Source organism: Cynoglossus semilaevis, chromosome 14 (assembly GCF_000523025.1).
Source record: "Cynoglossus semilaevis isolate Cse_v1.0 chromosome 14, Cse_v1.0, whole genome shotgun sequence".
NCBI lineage: Eukaryota > Metazoa > Chordata > Actinopteri > Pleuronectiformes > Cynoglossidae > Cynoglossus > Cynoglossus semilaevis.
Window position 1 is genome coordinate 25,374,672 of NC_024320.1, and position 6,315 is coordinate 25,380,986.

General features: G+C 39.6%; 1 long non-coding RNA gene across 1 annotated transcript in view; it reads left to right on the top strand.

Annotated features, from left to right (window-relative positions):
• The first annotated feature begins 298 nt into the window (after positions 1-298).
• Positions 299-6,315, top strand: part of LOC112488036 (uncharacterized) — a 46,668-nt gene continuing 40,651 nt past the window's right edge. The window contains exon 1 of the long non-coding RNA XR_003051699.1: positions 299-456. This is a non-coding gene — a long non-coding RNA (uncharacterized LOC112488036). The remainder of the gene's footprint in view (positions 457-6,315) is intronic.

A 6,315-nucleotide genomic window follows, 5' to 3' on the forward strand; every position in this document is an offset into this window, starting at 1 on the left:
TACAGTTAGAAATGAAAAGTATGAGCTATTCAAAAGAGCAGTTTCTTCTCTCCGTCTTATTTTATACATTCATCCCAATCTGCCTGAAAACATGCTCCAACATTTGATCACTCTGGAGTAATTCATGAAAACCAGTAATTGATAACATCATTTTAATGACCACCTTTAAACCGCTCCTCCTTCTTTTTAAATCCCTCCATTTTCAATCCCCCGTCATCCCCATCGCCTTCACCTCCCCTCCCCTCCTGTCTCCTCTCTTTCTGAGTGGTCTCTTCCTGTTGCCCTTTTCTAGGTAAAAGCCAGCACCGCTGACGTACTTCCATGTTGCACTCCAAACAAACACAGTGAGGCTAATGGGGAGAGAGTCATGGAGAAAACACGGAGATAACAAGAACAAAATCATCATCAGGAAAAGACTGTTTGTTAAAGAGCGATAACAGAAAAAGTCCTGAGACGGTGAGATTTGTTTGTGCTGAATACGAGATACGGCTCAGACTGTAGATGGAGACACGGTGGCAGATATAAAGCTGCGTTATCATCTGATGGAACAGATATTTTTCCCCCAAAACTCGTGTCATTTTGTACCAGAGCTTCATGTCTTTGAATCTCCTGCTCCTTCATTTGAACTCTCCTACATCTGTGCTGTGACTTCTTTGGTGAAGTTTCTGAAGGATGTTCTGCTGCTAGATTTAAGTATTAATTTATAAACTGGGGCCACGTGAAATGTCGGTTAGAGCTGTTGCCTTACAGCTAGTCGGTAACCTGTTCGAGCCAGGGAGGAGGGGAGGGACGGGAGGGGAGGAAAGGGGGCTGGTTGTCTTTCTCCATAGATATTTTTCTCTTATGACTTTGTTTTGAAAAGCGGCTTTTTCTCTTATGACTTTGTTTTGAAAAGTGTTAACGAAAAAAAAAAAAGAACAAAAAAAAAAAAAAAAAAGGTGATTAATCCACCAAGGGATTAGAAAATCCCAAAGATAAAAAAGGGACTTTTAAGCTTCGGTACAAGTCACTCTTGACTGCGTCCACTCTTATGGCTAAGCTAGGCTACACGTGCCTGAGATCTATTACTGGACTGAATGCACACAGATGAAATTGATATTGATCCTCTGCTCTGACTCCTGGTGGGATGGCAAACAAGCACAACGCTGTCACAATATTCCTCCGAGAAAAGTTGTTTTACTGATGTCAATCAATAACCTAATTTCTCGCATGACAAAATTAATGAAAGTAGCGGTTTTTTTTTTTAAATTTATTAATGGCATCACTGTATAATTAGGTTTGTAATGGAAAAAGCTTAAAAAACACATTATTTTTAAATTACTTTTTAGTTATAATTAGACGTTGTAGGTTTTTTTCATTAAAAGCGGGAGAAACTGATGGATTGTGGGTCAGAGAACTGTGGCATTAACATAATTTGAGCTCAGCCATTTGAAAAATTCATTTTCAGATTTTTTCGATCAGAAGTGTTACAGTCGGAAATTCCCAATATTCTTGGGTTGGGGGGCGGTTATAACGCACACCAGTATCGGACCAGTACATTTGTTTATCTATGTTCATTTAACTGTACAAACCAGTGGAACCTTCTACACTAAATAAATCCCCAGCTCTTATTAACCCTGGTGTAACGTCATTGTAGGGTTGTCAATAATCTTTTAAACTGGTAGGTAAACATTCACATCGGTGGGTTGGTTTTTTTTTTTTTGGAGATATTACGTCAACCTTCTGTACACATCAGTTAAAGAGGCCAGTAACTCAGGCATCCTATTAGGTTATCCTATTAGCGCTAGGATTAGCATCAGGTGTGACATCTTTATCAAAAAACGTCATTTAGAAAATCAACAAAAAAAAAAATGGCCTAAAGACAGATTTTAAGTTCCTTTTAAATGTTTCTTCAGCTTTGTAGAAAATAAAGATAACTTAAAGATATAAAGTCAGAGCTGTTGTCTGAGAGAAAAAAAAAAGATAAAATCAGACAGTTTTTTTCCACCAAAGAAGACTGGTGTTCTTCTGAATATCAGATATCTGATGTGTCATATAACTCTCATCTCAGTACAAGTTCTTTTTTGGAAAGTCGTGTGGGCAGTCGTTTTGGTTTTTTTTTCCCCCCACACACCTAGATTAGCCTACCATCCAGGTTTGCTAACACACAGACGGTCGACTTCACCGTCTATTTATTCACTCAGACACTGAGGGTTCAATAGTTTTAGAGACACTAGAGACATTTTGGATTCTGTCATGTCTTTTCATGTCGGTCCACACTGATGGACAGGGTGTCGCGTTGAGCAGGGCTGAGGACATGTATGCGGGAGTGTGGGGTAACGTCTTCAGACACCCGGCCAAAATACTGTACATACATTGGACTAATTCAGTCATTGACAGTGTGGAGTTACACCACAGGTTTGCTGAGTGACTGTTGCGCTCACCACAAACAGTTTCTGTTACATCATCAGCACGACATCCACAAGTAATTTTGTCTACTTAGCCTCTTTGTTGCTAAATTTTCCAGCAGGTATTTCCCCCAGCAGGCACACTGATATATCTTTCATCCCACTGACCACACGACAGCTGACATAGAGGTCACTAAGCTTCTAACTTTCTCCCTGAGTGATCAATTTACAACTAAATGTAGCAGCTTGGAAGTGACTGCTGGTTGACATGCTGTCTTAATTCAGTCACTATGTCATACAGTTGCCTGAAACTGTGAAACATGTGAGCCGGGACAGAAGACAAACACAGTGGACGTCCCACTGATTATGTCCTTAAATGATGTAATTCACCGTAAAGATTCTTGTTCTCAATCTCGGTTTTTTATTTTTATTTTTGGATATTACTGCTGCGTGACTTCAGCCATTTCCTCTATCTGAATTTAGATTTTTATCGTTGACTGATATTATCAGCCAGATAGTTTCTTTTACCTGAATTTAGATTTAAATCGTTGACTGATATTATCGGCCAGATATTAGCATAACTATGTAATATCAGTAAGAATCTTTGTCAGATTTTCCTCCGATAATGAAACCCCAATAACGTAATGCCTAGGTTTTGCTGGATTTTCTGGATTTGAATAAAAAATGGGTTAGGGTTTTGTGCAGACAGTTCTAATTGGTCGAATGCCTTTAGTAGGGTATCACAATAAAAGTGACTGAAAGAGATACTGTATGAAATGTAACCTAAAAAAGTCTTGAAGAAAAACAGCTACATGTATTGCTATTGGTTAATATCGGAATCGGAAATTAAGTATTTGGACAATATCGGATGTCGGCAAAAAAAGCTCATACAGGACATCGCAGCTAATGCGTCATTTAGGAAAAGCAGATTGACCAGTCAGTGATTTTAATGGGTTGGTTTTTGGCATGATCTGCCCTGACCTGTGATTGGCCAGTTAGCCCACGAATTGCTAGTTTGAAGCCGATAATTTCATACACGCGACAGCGCTCACATTCACAAAGCGGAGCTGATGCGTTGTTAGCTTTGAAGTACTCTGAAGTAGAGGCTTTAGCTTGTTATTTGAAGTATTATTTACACCAAGGTAAACCGTGGGAGAGTGAGATATAAAGGTAGTTCTCCCCCTACAGGATGAATGTATAAACTTGACTTTGACTTTGACGTAATAACACACATTCTAACTTCCTCCCTGGGGCCAACCTAAACCTTGCCGTGGCAACAATCACCAAGCCACCTGTGGTTGTTAAGCTGAACAGCAGAGACAGTAACAATGATGGATTATCCTGTGCCTCAGGTTCAGACACATTTGTCTGGACCTGAAGACATTTTAAAGACAGTACATTAAACCTTAAACAGTGGAGACAGACATGTGTAGAACACTGAGCTGTATCGATCACTGCGATCTGTACTCACTGGCTCCAACATACTGTATATACAGTACCTTTTAGCCAGTGAGTCATAATCACTTTGAATTCCCATTTGTTCTCAAAAGACATTTGTCCACAGATTAATGGGAATCATTTACATAAAGTAGAGATGTCCGACAACATCGGACAATATTAGCATTATTATGTAACATCGATAAGAATCGTCATTGCGACACAGCATACTGCTGCTCTCCATGAAATGTGTCCTCTGCCTTTAACCCAGTATATGTTGATATCGGAATCGAAAATGAAGTGTTTGGACAATATATTTATATATATATTTTATATATAATATATTTGAACTATATTGACATATTTAATATCGGCAAAAAGACAATGTTTTTACACAGTTTATCATTTTTGATATTAGACCCTTACTCCTTCTGTCCATCTGGCCTGCTCTCACTCATGTGTCTTATGTCAGTGTTTTTCAACCTCGGGTTCGCGATCCAACGTGGGGTCGCCTGGTTTTCAAATTGGGTCGTTCAAAATGTCTGGTAGCTGTCAAATAAAAGACTGATAAAAATATGTTTTCAACTAATTATTATTATTTTCCAAACTATGATTAAAATAATAATGTATACTAATAAATAAATCAAATGCAATTCAGCAAAAATATGACGGCTGTGATCATGTGACTGAAAAAACCATTGTCTGTGATTTTCAACTTAAAACACAATGGTGTTTTTTTCCCTGTGCACAATAATAAGATTTCTTTGAGATGAGGTAATAATTGTGCACTGAGTTCATTTTTTTTTCCAAACAGCAGCGTGGATAAACAGGTCACCGTAACCGTAACGACTTCACTTCAAAGTTTGTTCGGCCGCTCTTTTGAAATGCTGTTGAAGCATATTTACATAAAATGGAATTATTTCACCAGAACTTTGTTCTCAGTCAAAGACCGAATGTTCAGAAAGTAAACCAAAATGGGTATCAGAGAGGGAGATACAGCGCTGCTGTTGCCTAGCAACTGCATGCCTCAAAGTCTGTGGAATTTAAACAGTGGAGCGGATCCAATTTTCCTGGGGACTGTTTTCGGCGTCCTATCTCAGAGCTGCCCGAGATGATGGAACAGAAGCCACGCCTAAACACTGATGTTTGTTGTTGTGTCTCCCAGTGTCATGGTGTGTGTGTGTGTGTGTGTTTGTACTTGTGTGGCGCTAGTGTTGTTGGCTGCACGTAGGTTGTACGAAGGTTCTAGCTTTTGAACAGGAGGGATAGCAGGCCGTGTGTGTGTGTGTGTGTGTGTACAAACGTGCGTTTGTACGTGTGTGTGTGTGTGTGTGTACAAACGCACGTTTGTACGTGTGTGTGTGTGTGTGTGTATTCTGAGCTGTACAAAGACCAGGCCTTCATTACCAGTTGGCTGGCAGATAAATAAAGAAGCGAGGACTCACTGTCACACACTCATTAAAGTGAATGTCTCACACTGACAGACTCACAGTGACTGTGCTCAGCTCTCTTGCCTTTGGCTTTTTTTTTTTTTTTTTACCACTTGTCAGCAGATCTGATTAGCAAAGATTAAATAGCGATGGAAACGTCGTTCTCTTTTTTTTTTCTTTACTCATGTTGTGGCATTTTTGACGCATTCAAAGCAGGGATGTTTAAACATTTTCCCAGCGGGCGTAGAGTTAATAATAAGAATATATATATATATTAGAAATGTATTTTAATTAATGTCATTATAAAGAAAACCCACATGAGCCTCATGATGGGATTGGTTTGGTAGTGATTTGAGATGCATGGTGTACACCGCGGGGCGTTTGTTTACTTCTTTCTTTTCTAAACTGGGTTAATCAATGCAAATACGTAGCATTGTTGAAATGGTTCTATGATAAAATGAATCCCACCCACCCCCATATTCATGCTCAACATCTCAGGAATCCTCACAGAGGCTTGAAAGAAGAAACACATAGGAATAAAGGACGTCACTCCTTCAGTAAAAACCCGATCTGATATGTTAACACAATGACCAATCAGAGGCAGAGCTACGGCTGCTGAATGGAGAATTACAGACTGGACTATCCTTCCAAATATGGGGGGCGTGGACCCACACTGAGCGTTGGTTTATTTCTTAGTTTGGTTTCCACAAATAAAGAGTTGCGCAATTTGTCGGACTTCAATCACCGACGATGGTAAAAAGAAACTGATGGTTTCGCTGCGATATTTTCCAGAGACTTCTGGGATTCCTGCCAGTGTTAATCCTGTTGCCTGTAAGACAGATAAAAGTTGACCATAGACGAAACAAACAGGATACGTATGAATGTTCAGTTATATAGACGGAACAAACAGGATACGTATGAATGTTCAGGGACATTGTCCTCTTCGTTTTCAGGTCGTACTAGCTGAGCCGCACACAAATCCCTCGTACATTAGCTGTGGCGTGTTGAACATGGACTGAACCAGTGGACTGTTGGTGGAGCTGAAAGGCACAGGCAGCTCA